General features: G+C 48.1%; 1 long non-coding RNA gene across 1 annotated transcript in view; it reads left to right on the forward strand.

Annotated features, from left to right (window-relative positions):
• The window catches only part of LOC140389300 (uncharacterized), a 173,592-nt gene that overhangs the window by 125,840 nt on the left and 28,932 nt on the right, over positions 1-18,820 (forward strand). Inside the window, exon 3 of the long non-coding RNA XR_011934329.1 lies at positions 9,660-9,727. This is a non-coding gene — a long non-coding RNA (uncharacterized lncRNA). The remainder of the gene's footprint in view (positions 1-9,659; positions 9,728-18,820) is intronic.

The raw sequence follows: 18,820 nt of genomic DNA on the forward strand, positions 1-18,820 counted from the left end.
CCATTGGATAAATAATTAAGCCAAACTAATACATAAGTAGCCTTTACAGTAACTTAGTGCGGTTAAATATCTTGGGCGTGATTTTCAGACCCCACCAGGACTGATATCAGTGGCTCGCAACAGCTAAAAATAGAGTCACTTATATATTGGTTCCTTCTCACCATCCTGTTTTGGCTTGGTCCATTTTTGAAGAAGCAGGATGAGGGGCATACATGATGGGTATTTGATTAAGAGCCTAATTGAGGGCAATTCATAGAAACTGACTGGAATTTTCCAGCCAGCTTCAGGGCCTGAAGGTGGGCATGCAGCTGCAGGCCAGGAGTCGGCACACAAGACAAGCCTAGAGGCTCTCCCTGCCCGCCTGAGTTCCCCTCCAAAGTGGTGGGTTACCAATGAATCTATTTTTTTTAATTTAAAGATTTAAAGAAGCTGTTGGGGGCTCTCTCTTCATTGCAGCCTGCTGATCGTTTCCAACTAGAAGGCCCCGGATTGGACCTCCAGCTTTGATTGGCTGTTGAAAGTGTCCTCTGGCTATTAGTTGGCTTCCCAGGAGGAAATTAGGTTTGGAACCTGGAAACAGTCCCGACCTCTGTTTCGCACCCTTGATGGAATAATTTCTCCCCTTGTTTTTCATCTTGCCTGTATTACTTTGACAACCTGGGCTGACAAGTTCATGAAAGTACAGCTCTGTCAGAAGTAATGGCTTTTGGATGGGACTTTAATCAGGATGTTATTACAAAGCCTCATTAATCCCTTCGGTGAGCATAAATGATCCCATGACACTATGAGAAGAAAAGCAGGAGCGTTCTCCCAGCATCAAGGACAACATTCAGCCCTTAATCAACCTCAGTAAAAGACAAGTTATCAAGTAATTTACTTAATCACTGTTTGTGCGACCATGCTGGTTCCAGATTGGCACCTTACTTAGTGTAGCGACTGTCCTTGTGTGTTTTGTGACATCCTGAATTTATGAAAGGAGTTATATAAATGAAGGTTCATTCATTCCCTTGTTATGAATGTTCCAGTTCATGCTCCCTGCATGAAATCTATTATTAATGAAAGCCATCATGTTCATCCTGATTTATCTTTTGCACAAACCATTTTAGGTAAATTAACGTCTCTGATTTAATGTTTAAAAATCGGAAAAGAGCAAAGGGAGCAATTTAATATAAACACCAGCACCGCCAGGATGCCCACACAAAAGGACTTAGGAAAGCACTTGAAGTTTGGAATGACTGTTGATGCTCCTTGGCATCCCACCTGAAAATTATTAAGTACAAAGATTTGGGGAGAATACAATGCTACAGACATGAACCAAATAATGTGTTGACAGATGTTGCCTGATGGGGCGGCACAGTGGTTAGCACTTCTGCCTCACAGCACCAAGGACCCAGGCTTGGATGGTTATCTGTGTGGAGTCTGCACATTCTCCCCGTGTCTGCGTGGGCTTCCTTCGGGTGCTCCAGATTCCTCCCACAGTCCAAAGATATGCAGGTTACGTGAATTGGCCATGCTAAATTGCCCCTTAGTGTCCAGGGATGTGCCGGTTAGATGGAGTTATAGGGTGGGGGAAAAGGGCAGAGGTCAGGTGCTCTTTCAGAGGGCCAACGCAGACACATTGGGCCGAACGGCCTCCTTTGGCACTATCGGAATTCTACCGCTCTGTGTGTTGACGGAAATAAAAACAGAAAATGCTGAAAAAGCTCAGCAGGCCTGGACCCCAAAGTTTTGAATAGGAGTCATATTGTACTTGAAACGTGGGCGTGATTTAACGAAAAGATTTCTAAGTGAGAGGAAACTGCCTCAAGCTTCCTGACACTCGGCCTGATGAGGCCATCACTACTATAAAATGTTAATTGGTCCACTTAATGAGGCCCAACAGACTTCACGCCGCAAATCATGGTCCAGCGGGCTGATTCGCCCGTACCGCGCTCACCAGCCGAGAGCAGCACTTAAACCGATCCTGCACAGTCAACCCCACTCAGCTCACAGCTATGACGTTGAGGAGACCAGCCCCATGATTCGGGGATGCCGACCAGGGCAGATGATTGGATGTGGTCAAGGCCAGACAGGATGCCCTGTTTCCCCGAGCGTCACAGACGGTCAGCCACAGGGCAGCCAGCGTTGCCTAGGAGTAAGTGGCAGTGGCCGTCAGCTCGGGAAGTGTGACCAGGAGGACAGGCACCCAGTGCCGTAAGAAGGTCAATGACCTCCACCGTGCCGCACCTGTGAGTTGGCACCGGACTCCCGTCGGTAGACAGTTGGTGACGGTCAGGACTCGACAGTGTGTCCCAGTCACTGGGGGACGTAACCCAGAACCAGGTGGACCTTGATGAAGCACTGCAAGGCATGTCCCAGTATCAGTTGGGCATTGCCAAGGCCCTCCAAAGCACATCCAGGTCATTGGGGAAGGTCTCCCAATCCCATGTAGACAGAGCCGAGGCGCTGCGGGGCTTGTCTCAGTCTCAGGTGCGCATAGCCATGGCCTGCAGTGCATGTTCCGGTCGCTGGGGGACGTGTCTCAGTCACAAGTGGGCATTGCTGGGAGCTCCAGAGCATGAACAAAGAACAAAGAAAGGTACAGCACAGGAACAGGCCCTTCGGCCTCCAAGCCCGTGCCGACCATGCTGCCCGACTAAACTACAATCTTCTACACTTCCTGGGTCCGTATCCCTCTATTCCCATCCTATTCATGTATTTGTCAAGATGCCCCTTAAATGTCACTATTGTCCCTGCTTCCACCACCTCCTCCGGTAGCGAGTTCCAGGCACCCACTACCCTCTGTGTAAAAAAAGTCCAGTCACTGAGGAGTATTGGCGACGGGGTCGACACCATGCTGCAGACATTGGGGAGCCGCCAGGACTGACAGAGCCAGATGTCGCAGAGACAACCTGGGCCAGATCCAGCTGCACCTCAGTCCCTATAGGCACTGATCGGGAGGAGGGGGCACTGGAGCCACCCTCCAGAGTGGCCATAGCAGCCACCCACTCCCCTGATACCCACTCCACTGACGACAGCGCGTTTACAGCGAGTCAGCACCCGGAACAGGGTGGCGAGGCATGTGCCACACCAGCAAGTGCGCTGGGGCCCTCTGGCCCCAGAGGATGGCTGCCAGGGGTATCGAAGGCCATGGGACGCGGTAGACATCAGGCTGCCTCCACCTCTGATGTACATCCTAGGGACACACCACGATGCAGCAGTAAAGCACGGAAGGTTAAGCAGGTCGAGAATCATTGGGAGGGCACTGTGGGAGGGAGGGCGGCACCATCGGAGGATTGGGGCAGTTGGAGTCACATTTGTTAATTAATAAAAATCATTAGGGCAGCACTGTAGCATTGTGGATAGCACAATTGCTTCACAGCTCCAGGGTCCCAGGTTCGATTCCGGCTTGGGTCACTGGCTGTGCGGAGTCTGCACGTCCTCCCCGTGTGTGCGTGGGTTTCCTCCAGGTGCTCCGGTTTCCTCCCACAGTCCAAAGATGTGCAGGTTAGGTGGATTGGCCGTGATAAATAGCCCTTAGTGTCCAAAATTGCCCTTAGTGTTGGGTGGGGTTACTGGGTTATGGGGATAGGGTGAAGGTGTTGACCTTGGGTAGGGTGCTCTTTCCAGGAGCCGGTGCAGACTCGATGGGCCGGGTGGCCTCCTTCTGCACTGTAAAAAAGATTCTATGATTGATCTCGACCAATATAAGTCCTCTGGCACGTTCTTCCGCAATGTGGGCCAAGCACCAATCCCATGCCTTATCTTCCCGGACACGGAGGTCCTGGATGCCTCTTCCCAGCCCCCCTCCCCGCACCTCGCCACAACATGTGCAGGTAATGGGTGTGAGCGAGCATTCAGCAGACAGGCAGGGGTCAGACTATGGCATGGAATGAGGAACATTGGTGCTCAGCTCGTAGCGGGTTGTCATCACTCCCTGCCCTCGTCAGCGACCCACCGACAGTGTTGACAGTCCCATCACCTGGAGTGATGGTACACAGACCCTGGGAGAGTGGGGGATGGGGGTTGGAGTGGTGGAAAGGGAGGGGGACGGGGAGGGATAGGAAGGGGGGATTGGGTAGAGAAGCTGGCACTGTGATGCCAGACACCCCGGCACACAGGTTCAATTCCGGCCTAGGGTGACTGTGGAGTTTGCAATTTCTCTCCGCGCCTGCGTAGGTTTCCTTTCGTGCTCCGGTTTCTTCCCACAGACCTAGGAAGTGCAGGTTAGGTCGATTGGCCATGCTAAATTGCACTCACCAGGCCACCAGGGAATGCCCTATATCAAGAGGAAAGGGTTCCACTCTCTAAACATTCAGTGCATGTGCGACCACCACATGAAGATCATGCATTTGTGTGCATGCCTCCCAGGGAGTATGCACGACAGCTGCATCCTGTCCAAAGATGCGCAATTTAGGTGGAGTTATTGAGTTATGGGGTTAGCGGCTCGGGGGAGTCGTCCGAGATAGGGTGCTCTTTCAGTGGGTCGATGCAGACACAATGGGCCAAATAGCCTCCTTCTTTACTGTAGGGGTTCTGCGTGAATGACAGATGAGGTCACATCCTATGTGAAGAGAGCATGTATGAGGGCTTCCCTGGCCGGGCTTGCCTAACCCTCGCCGCTGCTGCCTGTCATCCATCCACCAGCTGGTCTTGCGGGTCCATCCTGAGGTTGTCCGCCAGCCCCCGCGGGTCTGGCGGGTCCTCGTCCTTATCCTCGGTGTGTCCTCCCACCCACCTCCAGTACTTTTCCCCAGTGCTGTGCCAAGTTGTGGAGGACACAGCAGACCACCAAAAAGCGGGCGACCCTCCTGGGGCGTGTACTGCAATGCACCACCAGAGAAGTCGAAGTATCGGAACCGCATTTTGAGGATTCTGGTGCCCCACTCAATGACAGCCCAGGTGGCCGCATTGGCCTCATTGTATCGGGTCTTCGCATCGGTCACCGGCCTCCGTACTGGCGTCATTAGCCAGTCCTTAGTGGGTACTCCTTATCCCCCAAGTGCCGACTAGCCATCCTGGGATGGTCCTCGAAGAGGCCGGGGTGCCCAGGATGTAGCTGTCGTGCATATTCCCTGGGAGGCATGCACACACATGCATGATCTTCATGTGGTGGTCGCACATGCGCTGAATGTTTAGGGAGTGGAACCCTTTCCTCGTGATGTAGGGCATTCCCTGATGGCCTGGTAAGTGCAAAGTAACATGCATGCCATATATTAGCCCCTGGACCTGGGGCATCCGGTTGATGGTGGAGAATCCTGCCGTCCGGGCATCTTGCATGGCCTGCTCCATGTCAAAGTTTATATAGTTAATTGCCCAGACAATCAGGACATCCGTGATCTCACAATGCACTTGTGGGCTGTAGCTTGTGAGATGCCACACAGGTCCCTGCTTGAGCCCTGAAATGATCCTGAGGCATAGAGGTTTGGGGCTGCGGTGACCTTGATGGACACCAGCTCCAGATTCAGGATCCTCAAGATCCTGAAGTAGGTTTTGGCACTGATAGCCTTCATCTGCTTTGAGACAGTGGAGGAGTGTTTGCCATGTGGCGATCATTATTTCTTCGAGTTTGTGAGCTGCACAGCGTTCGTGGTAACTGGGGTTCTGTTGCTGATGTTCAGTCTGAATCTTCACACGAAAGTATCACAGATCAATTGGAACTTGATGGATATCCTCTTCCTCCATTTGGTGCCAAGTCCGTTTAAAAAGGAGTACTAATCGGTGCCCGCGTAACCACCTGCTGGAAACGCCGTTAGATCAAAGGGGGCCGTTAAATTGGGGGTTGCTCCCGTTAATTGAATAGAAATTGGGTTTAAGTGGTGATTATTAGTTTCTCGCCACGCTAAGGCGAGATCCTGATTTCACCAACGGGAGCGGGCTGCTTGGATCACAAACAGCTGGCACCTAGTGCGTTCTCAATTTTGGCCTCTCCCGTGATTTAACGGCCTCGTCACCCCCGCTTACGTGCAATGTAGTCATTCAATCATACCCGTAAACTCAGTTTCTATCTCCATAGATGCCGCCAGACCTGCGAGGAGATTACAGCTCTTTCAGCTTTTATTTCAGATCTTCACCATCCACAGCATCTTCAGAACTGAAGCAACGCATGCCCATGTACAACAAGACCTGGACGACATTCAGGCTTGGGCTGATAAGTGGCAAGCAACATCCACGCCAAACAGGTGTCAGCCAATGACCATCTCCAACAAGAAATAAGCTAACTATTGCTGTTTGACACTCAATAGCATTACCATCGCTGGATCCCCCACTATCAACATCCTGAGGCGTTACCATTGACCAGAAACTGAACTGGACTAGCCATATAAATAGTGGGACTACAAAACCAGGTGAGAGACTGGGAATTCTGTGGCGAGCAACTCACCTCCAGACTCCCCAAAGCCTATCCACCATCTGGTAATGATAGCACGGTGGCACAGTGTTTAGAACTGCTACCTCACAGCGCCAGGGTCCCGGTTCAATTCCAGAGTCGGGTGACTGTGGAGTTTCTCTCCATGTCTGCGTGGGTTTCCTCCGGGTGCTCTGGTTTCCTCCCACAGTCCAAAGATGTGCAGGGTAGGTGGATTGGCCATGATAAATTGCTCCTTAGTATCCAAAGGTTAGGTGGGGTTACTGGGTTTTGGGGATAGGATAGGATGGCGTGGGCCTCGGTAGGGTGCTTTTTCCAAGCATCGGTATAGACTCAATGGGCCAAATGGTCTCCTTCTGCATTGTAGGGATTCTATGACATAAGGCATAAGGGGATGGTGGAATATTCTCCAATTGCCTGGATGAGTGCAGCTACAGCATTACCCAAGAGGCTCGACACCATCAAGGCCAAAAGCCTGATTGACACTCCAGCATCACCTTCAACATTCACTCCATACACAACTGCAGTGGCAGCAGTGTGCACCATCTGCAAATGCACTGCAGCAACTCAGCAAAGCTTCTTCAACAGCACCTTCTAAACCTGTGACGTCGACCACCTAGAAGGACAAGGGCAACAGATACATCGGAACGTCAGCACCTGCAAGTTCCCCTCCAAGCTTCACACCATTCTGACTTTGAACTGTATTGTCATTCCTTCACCATTGCTGGGTCAAATAACTGACTCTCCCTAACAGTCCAGTGGGTGTAACTACACCACATAGATTGCAGAGGTTCAAGATGGAAGCTCACCACCATCTTCTCTAGCGTCTAGCGTAATTACGGATGAGCAGTAAATGCTGGCCGAGCCATTGATGGCCACTTCCAGTGAATGAATAGTACAAAGTATTTTGATTTTACTGTTGGAAAGCTTGTTGAGGAAATATTGCATCAATGGTTCACTGATTGTCTACATCTGATTCACTAAAACCCTATATCTGAGGAATGTGACTGCCTGGGCTCCCACAATGTCAGTGGGATTGTCTCTGAATGGTATTTTTCAAAGTTCTCAAAACTCAAGATGTAGGGTTTCGAGCTTGAAAGAAAAGCCACAAAATGGACATTGGAAACCAAATGTATAAATTAAACCATGCCATATTGCTTACATCAATTAATTGTACTTATACATTCTCTTGCTGCCTGTCTTGCATGTGTCCTTGTCTCATCTAACGCTCCCAAACAGTAGCTCTAGGCCTCGAGGACCGGACACTGCTCTGTCCCACCTCAGCTCTGTTATGGTTGGCTGACTGGCAACAGCAAGGATACTGATGGAGTGACAATACTGGGAAGGCAAATGCTGTAATAAGCCAATACCACTAACCCAAGGCAATGCCTCAGTAATGTGTTGGAGAATAGATGGCGAGACTCTGGATCCTCTTTAAACATTCATATCAGTTGTGTTGTTGTGTTACACCATTAAGCGGGATTGTGTCTTCTATTCACGTTACTTTGATGATAGATTGATAAATGTTTTTTTTTAGAAAATATTTTATTGAGGCATTTATCATTTTAACAATTTTAAACATCAAATTTCAATAAAAACAAAACCACAATATACCCAACCCCCCCCCAGGCACAAATCCCAGCCAATATGGCTTACACAAACAGTGGCACCTTCCCCAACCACCTCCCATGCCTCCCCTCACCCCCCCCCCGCCCCCCCGCCCACCCATCCCCTGCTGACAGCTTCATTTTTCTCAAAGGAATCGATGAACGGCTGCCACCTCTGAGCAAATACCTGCAACGAACCCCTCAAGGCAAATTTAATTTTTTTCGAGTCTGAGAAACCCCGCCATGTCGTTAACCCACACACCCGACTTTGGGGGCTCCGAGTCCCTCCACCCTAGTAAGATCCGTTTCCGGACCACCAGGGAGGCAAAGGCCAGGACATCGGCCACTCTTGCCCCCTGGGCTCCGGGGTCTTCCGACACACTGAAGATGGCCACCTCTGGACTCGGACCCATCCTCATTTGTAAAAGCTCTGACATGCGTCAGCAAACCCCTGCCAGAAACTCCTCAGCTTTGGACATGCCCAAAACATATGGACATGGTTCACAGGACACCCCGCACAGCGCCCACACTTATGCTCCACCTCCTCAAAGAACCTGCTCATCCGGGCCACAGTCATGTGTGCCCTGTGGACCACCTTAAATTGTATCTGACTGAGGCTGGCGCACGACGAGGACGCACTAACTCTCCTCACGGTTTCCTCCCATAACCCGGCCTCCAACTCTCCACCCAGCTCTTCTTCCCATTTTCTCTTCACCTCCCCTATCGGGGCCCCCTCCCACTCCATCAGCTCCTTATAGATCTCTGAGGCCTTCCTCTCTCCTACTCCTGTTCTCGACACCACCTTAATCTGTAGCCCCTTGGGCGGGAGGTCCAAGAAGATCGAATCATGCCTCTGCACAAAATCCCTTACCTGCAGGTACCGGAACCCATTGTCCCCTGGCAACTCAAACTCCTCCTCCAGCTCCTCCAGGCTCGGGAAACCCTCATCAATAAAGAGATCCCCAAATCTCTGACCGTACCGCCCCCGAAACGCCCCGTCCAGCTCCCTCTTAGTGAACCGCTAATGATCACATATCGGCACCAATGCCCCCTCTAATCCCTTGTGCTGCCTCCACTGTCACCATACCCTCAGGGCTGCCACTGCTACCAGACTTGTGGAGTACCGAGCTGGCGAGAAGGTGATCTCTCCTGCCAGTTTGGTGCTGGACTCCTCCATGCCTCTTAACAACAGCAGGAGGCTGCTTGGCAGGCCAGCCAATCTTCTCAGTTTACATGTCGATGCTCTCCTTATGCCGTCCCAATCAGGTACTCATCTGAGACCTCTGCAATTTCACTCTTTGGGGAGCTAGAAACTCCTGGCCTGAATACGGTCCATTCATGTTGGTGACATACCATGTGCTGATCTTAACTCTATACTCGCCTCCTGTGTACGTTCTGTGTAACTATCTGAGCTTAAGGCTGCGAATGTCAGATCAAGTGACAGAGCCTCTTCATCACTGCCCTGTTGGTGGTCTCTCTCTCTCATCCTCCTTGGGCTGCAGTGGCTGGGCAAGCAGCTCTGCCTGAGAGTCTGAGAATCGAAAGTTGGAAATGGAAGTTTGCTGCTGACTGAAGCGGGATAAGGTGAGAGCAAGAGGTCAGTGATCATACCATCTGCTGCTTGTTTATTATGCCAGAATGCAGGATGAGGGGGGAGCTCAGAAGGCTGCCAGCCTCAAAGTTTTTAACAATGCTTATTCACACAGGCTCCATGAAGCTGAGAGACATCCCCTCCCCAGGGTCCAGGAGAAACAGGCATCTTTGTCCCCAACAGGTCTGTGCTTCTCTCTTCTATTGTATGTGATGAATGTATGGAAGAAATTGTTATATATTATATTTAATAGTTTGTTGTAGTAATGTTATTAAAAACATGAACTCGAATACATACAGTCATTATGTCTCCTAAATCTGTGGTTAGGTAATCGTAAAGGTGAGGTAATCATTGATTTTAATCATTTATTTACATATTGATGGCTAATAGAACGCTGTTTATGTTTAGGAGGTTCTCTGAAGTGTGATAATTTATGGAGGATTGTGTTTAGTCCCAGCTAAGCAGGTCATGGGACATCTTAGTAGGAGGGGACTGGAGAATGCCTTATGCTTGCGATATAGATGATATGATTGATGGGAGGAGCCAAGTCAGTCTGTATTTTTTGAGCTTACCATAGGATTTTTGTTTGACAAGGCAGAAGGATTTTCATACTATTCTAGAAACGGTCTCTCTCCAAAGGTCTGCAACAGAGAAGCAAGTAACCCTGATCTGTAGCTTTTTTTCCAAGTGGTATTCGGTTTGCATTTGGTTGCTTAATTGGAATATATAGTGGCAGGTGTAGACAGTGAGTTAAAGTTTTTTCCCCCTTTTATTTAAGAATTGTTTAACCGTTAATTGAAAAGCTGTTACTGTGCTGATAATGTGACTGATTTTGTGTTTAAATTAAAGTTTGTTTTCAGATAAAACTTATTGGTCAGTGTTATCACTCCTGTGGTTTAGTAATCTTCCTTCACAGTCTTACAAATTGCAAATTTTGTGGATTTTCATACGGGAGCCTTAACATGTGTATTGCCTTGGCCTGCAAGGAAGAGGACAGAATGCCTGTGATTGGGTAGCTCTGTGTTTGAGGAGGTGGGTATGAAGCTGGGAGAATTGATAATTGTGTGAGGGTGAGATGGATTATCTGGTGGGGAGTGTTACTGGGTGAACGGTTCTGGTTGAGGCTATTCATGAAGGCCCGCCTTCTCAACCAAGCCCCTCTCCTGAGGTGTGGTGATCTTCAGATTAAATCACCACGGGTCAGCTCTCCCCCTCAAAGGGGAAAGCAGCCTATGGTCATTTGGGACTACAGTGACTTTACTTTATTGATTGATTGATTGATATTTATTCATTGTTAAGGATGAGATTTCTAAATTCTTGGAAGTGCAGGGTCGGATTAGGACAAGTCAGCATGGATTTAGTAAGGGGAGGTCGTACCTGAAAAACCTGTTAGAGTTCTTTGAAGAGATAACAAATAGGTTAGACCAAGGAGAGCCAATGGATGTTATCTATCTTGACTTCCAAAAGGCCTTTGATAAGGTGCCTCACGGGAGACTGCTGAGTAAAATAAGGGCCCATGGTATTCGAGGCAAGGTACTAACATGGATTGACGATTGGCTGTCAGGCAGAAGGCAGAGAGTTGGGAAAAAAGGTTCTTTTTCGGAATGGCAACCGGTGACGAGTGGTGTCCCGCAGGGTTCAGTGTTGGGGCCACAGCTGTTCTCTTTATATATTAACAATCTAGATGACGGGACTGGGGGTATTCTGGCTAAGTTTGCCGATGATACAAAGATAGGTGGAGGGGCAGGTAGTATGGAGGAGGTGGGGAGGCTGCAGAAAGATTTAGACAGTTTAGGGGAGTGGTCCAAGAAATGGCTGATGAAATTCAACGTGGGCAAGTGTGAGGTCTTGCACTTTGGAAAAAAGAATAGAGGCATGGACTATTTTCTAAACGGTGACAAAATTCATAATGCTGACGTGCAAAGGGACTTGGGAGTCCTAGTCCAGGATTCTCTAAAGGTAAACTTGCAGGTTGAGTCCGTAATTAAGAGAGCAAATGCAATGTTGTCATTTATCTCAAGAGGCTTGGAATATAAAAGCAGGGATGTACTTCTGAAGCTTTATAAAGCATTAGTTAGGCCCCATTTAGAATACTGTGAGCAATTTTGGGCCCCACACCTCAGGAAGGACATACTGGCACTGGAGCGGGTCCAGCGGAGATTCACACAGATGATCCCAGGAATGGTAGGCCTAACATACGATGAACGTGTGAGGATCCTGGGATTATATTCATTGGAGTTTAGGAGGTTGAGGGGAGATCTAATAGAAACTTACAAGATAACGAATGGCTTAGATAGGGTGGACGTAGGGAAGTTGTTTCCATTAGCAGGGGAGACTAGGACCCGGGGGCACAGCCTTAGAATAAAAGGGAGTCACTTTAGAACAGAGATGAGGAGAAATTTCTTCAGCCAGAGAGTGGTGGGTCTGTGGAATTAATTGCCACAGAGGGCGATGGAGGCCGGGACGTTGAGTGTCTTTAAGACAGAAGTTGATAAATTCTTGATTTCTCGAGGAATTAAGGGCTATGGAGAGAGAGCGGGTAAATGGAGTTGAAATCAGCCATGATTGAATGGTGGAGTGGACTCGATGGGCTGAATGTCCTTACTTCCGCTCCTATGTCTTATGGTCTTATTGTCACATGTACCGAAGTACAGTGAAAAGTATTTTCTGCGGCCAAGGGTACGTATACAGTATGTACATAGTAGACAAAAGAATAATCGACAGAGTACATTGACAAATGGTATATCAACAAATAGTGATTGGTTGCAGTGCGGAACAAGGGCCAAACATGAGCAGCATAGGGCATCGGGAATAGTGTTCTTACAGGGAACATATCAGTCATAGGAAGAGTCGTTGAGGACTCTAGTAGCTGTGGGGAAGAAGCTGTTTCTATGTCTGGATGTGTGGGTATTCAGACTTCTGTCTCTTCTGCATGATGGAAGGGTCTGGAAGAGGGCAAAGCCTGGGTGTGAGGGGTCACTGACAGTGCTGTCTGCCAGGAGCATCTGGAATAAGGTGGGTGAACTTGCGGCATGGGTTGGTACCTGGGACTTCGATGTTGTGGCCATTTCGGAGTCATGGATAGAGCAGGGACAGGAATGGTTGTTGCAGGTGCCGGGGTTTAGATATTTCAGTAAGCTCAGGGAAGGTGGTAAAAGAGGGGGAGGGGTGGCATTGTTAGTCAAGGACAGTATTACGGTGGCAGAAAGGATGTTTGATGAGGACTCGTCTACTGAGGTAGTATGGGCTGAGGTTAGAAACAGGAAAGAGAGGTCACCCTGTTAGGGGTTTTCTATAGGCCTCCAAAAAGTTCCAGAGATGTAGAGGAAAGGATTGCAAAGATGATTCTGGATAGGAGCGAAAGCAACAGGGTAGTTGTTATGGGGACTTTAACTTTCCAAATATTGACTGGAAACGCGATAGTTCGAGTGCTTTAGATGGGTCCATTTTTGTCCAATGTGTGTAGGAGGGTTTCCTGACACAGTATGTAGATAGGCCAACGAGAGGCGAGGCCATATTGGATTTGGTACTGGGTAATGAACCAGGACAGGTGTTAGATTTGGAGGTAGGTGAGCACTTCGGTGATAGTGACCACAATTCAATTACGTTTACTTTAATGATGGAAAGGGATAGATGTATACCGCAGGGCAAGAATCATATCTGGGGGAAAGGCAATTATGATGCGATGAGGCAAGACTTAGGATGCATCGGATGGAGAGGAAAACTGCAGGGGATGGGCACAATGGAAATGTAGAGCTTGTTCAAGGAACAGCTACTGCTTGTCCTTGATAAGTATGTACCTGTCAGGCAGGGAGGAAGTGACCGAGCGAGGGAACCGTGGTTTACTAAAGCAGTCGAAACCCTTGTCAAGAGGAAGAAGGAGGCTTATGTAAAGATGAGACATGAAGGTTCAGTTAGGGCGCTCGAGAGTTACAAGTTAGCTAGGAAGGACCTAAAGAGAGAGCGAAGAAGAGCCAGGAGGGGACATGAGAAGTCTTTGGCAGGTCGGATCAAGGATAACCCTAAAGCTTTCTATAGATATGTCAGGAATAAAAGAATGACTAGGTTAAGAGTGGGGCCAGTCAAGGACAGTAGTGGGAATTTGTGCGTGGAGTCCGAGGCGATAGGAGAGGTGCTCAATGAATATTTTTCGTCAGTATTCACACAGGAAAAAGACAATGTTGTCGAGGAGAATACTGAGATTCAGGCTACTAGACTAGAAGGGCTTGAGGTTCATAAGGAGGAGATGTTAGCAATTCTGGAAAGTGTGAAAATAGATAAGTCCCCTGGGCCAGATGGGATTTATCCTCGGTTTCTCTGGGAAGCTAGGGAGGAGATTGCTGAGCCTTTGGCTTTGATCTTTAAGTCATCTTTGTCTACAGGAATAGTGCCAGAAGACTGGAGGATAGCAAATGTTGTCCCCTTGTTCAAGAAGGGGAGTAGAGACAACCCCGGTAACTATAGACCAGTGAGCCTTACTTCTGTTGTGGGCAAAATCTTGGAAAGGTTGATAAGAGATAGGATGTATAATCATCTGGAAAGGAATAATTTGATTAGAGATAGTCAACACGGTTTTGTGAAGGGTAGGTCATGCCTCACAAACCTTATTGAGTTCTTTGAGAAGGTGACCAAATCAGTGGATGAGGGCAAAACAGTTGATGTGGTGTATATGGATTTCAGTAAAGCGTTTGGTAAGGTTCCCCATGGAAGGCTACTGCAGGAAATACGGAGGCATGGGATTCAGGGTGATTTAACAGTTTGGATCAGAAATTGGCTCGCTGGAAGAAGACAAAAGGTGGTGGTTGATGGGAAATGTTCAGACTGGAGTCCAGTTACTAGTGGTGTACCACAAGGATCTGTTTTGGGGCCACTGCTGTTTGTCATTTTTATAAATGATCTGGAGGAGGGCATAGAAGGATTGGTGAGTAAATTTGCAGATGACACTAAAGTCGGTGGAGTTGTGGACAGTGCGGAAGGATGTTACAAGTTACAGAGGGACATAGATAAGCTGCAACGCTGGGCTGAGAGGTGGCAAATGGAGATTAATGCAGAAAAGTGTGAGGTGATTCATTTTGGAAAGAATAACAGGAAGACAGAGTCCTGGGCTAATGGTAAGATTCTTGGCAGTGTGGATGAGCAGAGAGATCTCGGTGTCCATGTACATAGATCCCTGAAAGTTGCCACCCAGATTGAGAGGGTTATTAAGAAGGCGTACAGTGTGTTAGCTTTTATTGGTAGAGGGATTGAGTTTCGGAGCCATGAGGTCATGTTGCAGCTGTACAAAACTCTGGTGCGGCCGCATTTGGAGTATTGCGTGCAATTCTGGTCGCCGCATTATAGGAAGGATGTGGAAGCATTGGAAAGGGTGCAGAGGAGATTTACCAGAATGTTGCCTGGTCTGGAGGGAAGATCTTATGAGGAAAGGCTGAGTGTCTTGACGCTGTTTTTGTTAGAGAGAAGAAGGTTAAGAGGTGACTTAATTGAGGCATACAAGGTGATCAGAGGATTGGATAGGGTGGACAGTGAGAGCCTTTTTCCTCGGATGGTGATGTCTAGCACGAGCGGACATAGCTTTAAATTGAGGGGAGATAGATATAGGACAGATGTCAGAGGTAGGTTCTTGACTCAGAGAGTAGTAAGGGCATGGAATGCCCTGCCTGCAACAGTAGTGGACTCGCCAACACTAAGGGCATTCAAATGGTCATTGGATAGACATATGGACGATAAGGGAATAGTGTAGATGGGCTTTAGAGTGGTTTCACAGGTCGGCGCAACATCGAGGGCCGAAGGGCCTGTACTGCGCTGTAATGTTCTATGTTCTATGTTCCTGGGGCAGCGGGAGGTGTATACAGAATCAATGGGATGGTAGCAAGCTTGTGTGATGTGTTGGGCTGAGTTCACCACACTCTGCAGTTTCTTGCAATCTTGGCATGAGCAGTTGCCATACCAAGCTGTAATACAGCGGATAAGGGCTCTCTATGGCACATCTGTAGAAGTTTGTGAGAGTCGATGCAGACATGCTGAATTTCTTTAGCTTCCGTCGGAAGCAGAGACTTTGTTGGGCTTTTTTGACTGTTGGGCTTTCTTGACTGTTGCATCAACGTGTGTGGACCAGGACAGACTGTTGGTGATGGTGACCCCCCAGGAACTTAAAGTTATCGACGATCTCCACTTCGGAGCCATTGACGAAGATGGAGGGCGAGGAGCAGTTGTATTATGTTTCCGGATGTCGATGATCAGTTCCTTGGTCTTTCCAATATTTAGTGAGAGGTTGTTTTCGGTACACCATGCAACAAAGTGATCTATCTCCCTTCTATAATCTTATTTGTCGTTGTTTGAGATACGACCCACCACAGTCGTATTAACCGCAAACTTATAGATTGAATTGGAGTTGAATCTTGCCGAACAGTCATGTGTGTATAGGGAGTACTAGGGAGTACAGTAGAGGGCTGAGCACACATCCTTGCGGGGCACCGGTGTTGAGGACTATTGTGGAGGAGGTGCTGTTATTTATCCTGACAGATTGCGGTCTGTTGGTGAGGAAGTCAAGGATCCAGCTGCACAGGGAGGGGTCAAGTCCAAGGTTGTAGAGTTTGGTTATTAGTCTTGTCAGGATGATGATGTTGAAGGTGGAGCTGTAGTCTATGAACAGCAGTCTGACGTAGGTGTCCTTGTTGTCGAGATGTTTGAGTGTTGATTGTTGGGCCAGAGAGATCGCATCTGCTGTGGATTAGTTGCCTGCAGTTGGCGAACTGCAGTGGATCGAGACCATCTGGGAGGCTGGCGTTGATCCGCCTCATGATTAGCCGCTCATGCATTTCATGATAACAGATGTCAGGGCCACTGGACGGTCGTCTTTGAGGCACACTACCGTGTTCTTCTTTGTTACTGGTATGAATAATAATAACATGGTGGTCTTCTTGAAGCAGGTGGGGACCTCGGAGCGGAGAAGTGAGGTGTTGAAGATATCTGTGAATACACCGAGTGCTAGCCCAGGGACTCCGTCGGGGCCCGTTGCTTTCCGCGGGTTTAGAAGGCAGTTCTTATCTCCGAGGCTGTAATAGTGGGTATGGATGTGTCCAGGGCTGAGGTATTGGCTGACTGTTCAAGGTGGGCATAGAATTTGTTCAGTTCATCAGGAAGGGATGCACCGGCCCCAGAGATTCCACCTGGCCTTACTTTGTAGCCTGTGATCTCATTTAAGACCTGCCATAGGCGTCGTGGGTTTGTGTCGTTGGCCTGGCCTTTACTGAGTGAGTGATGAGCATGTGATACATTGAGAAGCTTGAGAGACCGGTGTTGTAGTGGATCAGAGATGCCATGTGTAGATGCATTTCACTGACCTTGACATCCCATGTTAGATGATTAGCTTTATTTCATGGTAACTGCTCCTGGATTCTCAGCTCCTGGAGCCAGGAACAGACTGCCCTGGTCACTTGTTCCCACTCCCTTTTGAGGTTGGTCCTTGAGGGCTTCCTGGCTGCCACCCTCCAATTCCAGACAAAATTGTGCCACCTCACCTCATGTCCACCTCGGCCATGCGTGCTTCCAGAACCTGGGAAACCTTCCTCTTCCTCAGTGTTTGATTTTGAAGCTTTCCTTTAAGAGGATCAGGCTGGTACACCATGGTCCTTCAGCATAATACTATTCAAATTTTTGCCGAGCAATGAGTAATAAGCAACCACTCTGTTCCATGCTGGCTCTAATGGAACCAACTTGGCAGGTCACAAATCTTGGGCCTGCACTTGAAATTGGTGTAAGCCAATCTTCTTTTGCTTCTTTATATCAAAGGATTGATTTATAATTTTAAACTGTTGAGGGGAGAAAAACCTACCTTGTCATCAAATATTCATTGTCTGGATCGGATAGAGTCAGAAAGCGGATTACATGGATAATGTGAATTAGAAACTGGCCTTACATGGTGTCAGGCAAACAAAGATTGGGCAGGTTGCAACGCCTGTTATATGTTTCACTGCTGCCTTTTGCACAGACTTGATAATGTGTACAGGAAATAAAAAGGTGCCAGAATTCAGATGGGCAAAAAGGGCCAGATTTTTGTTAAAAAGCAGGGCACTTGAACTGAGGGATCCAAGCAAAGAACAAAAAATGAAGAACAAAGAACAAAGAAAAGTACAGCAACAGGCCCTTCGGCCCTCCGAGCCCATGCCGACCATGCTGCCCGACTAAACTAAAATCTTCTACACTTCCTGGGTCCGTATCCCTCTATTCCCATCCTATCCATGTATTTGTCAAGATGCCCCTTAAATGTCACTATCGTCCCTGCTTCCACCACCTCCTCCAGCAGTGAGTTCCAGGCACCCACTACCCTCTGTGTAAAAAACTTGTCTCGTACACCTCCTCTAAACCTTGCCCCTCGCACCTTAAAACTATGCCCCCTAGTAATTTGTCATAATATACACCAGTATATCATGGTGCAGACACACACACTGATGGACACACAGCAAGACCAATCAACACACACAACACCGCAACCAATCACCAGTTAGAGCACACTCACTATATAGACAGAGGGCATTAGAGTTCCTGCTCATTCGGGATGCAGCCTCTCAGAAGGACAGAGCTTACAGCACAGATCTTCACCATGTGCTGAGTGCATAGACTGGTTAGGACAGGCATAGGTCTTTACTTTAATCTAACATCGTGTTAACCCACAGTGAAAGTATGTTCAACAGTTTCTAACTTAATAAAATAGTGTTGTACTATTTTAAGTGTTGGTGGCCTGTATGTGTTCCACGGATCCAGAGCACCTAACACATCACTTTTGTCAGAGGGATACTCTCTTTGTAAATTTCTCTGCTCTCACAACATCCAGGAACAAATCCTGACAAAGAATGTGTGGCTAATTTATTCAGTATATGTTGAAATGGGGAAAATAGAGCAGAAACTGAGGGAAATATTCCTGGCATCCTGCCTCAATCAGTGTTGCCCACATGGAAGTGGGACATACAAAATGTTCCTGGCCAATCAAACTTAGAAATAACAAAACAAGGTTGGAGACCTGGCACAATCCTGTGCTTCCGCTATTCACTGCTTGCAGGATTGTTCATTGCCAACAGGGAGCAATTTCATGGCTATGGAGTCACTGTCTGACTGTATATATTTCTCTGTCTGCAAAAATAATATATCCTTCTGGAGTTTTGGTGAAGGAAATATTAAAAATCGCTGAATTTAGAATATTTCTGTTAGTTCCACCTTGGCAAACTAGTCTTTATCCTGATTAGAAAGGTCTTAAGCAATTACCAGAAACCTTGCATA

Source organism: Scyliorhinus torazame, chromosome 14 (genome assembly GCF_047496885.1).
Source record: "Scyliorhinus torazame isolate Kashiwa2021f chromosome 14, sScyTor2.1, whole genome shotgun sequence".
In the NCBI taxonomy this organism is placed as follows: domain Eukaryota; kingdom Metazoa; phylum Chordata; class Chondrichthyes; order Carcharhiniformes; family Scyliorhinidae; genus Scyliorhinus; species Scyliorhinus torazame.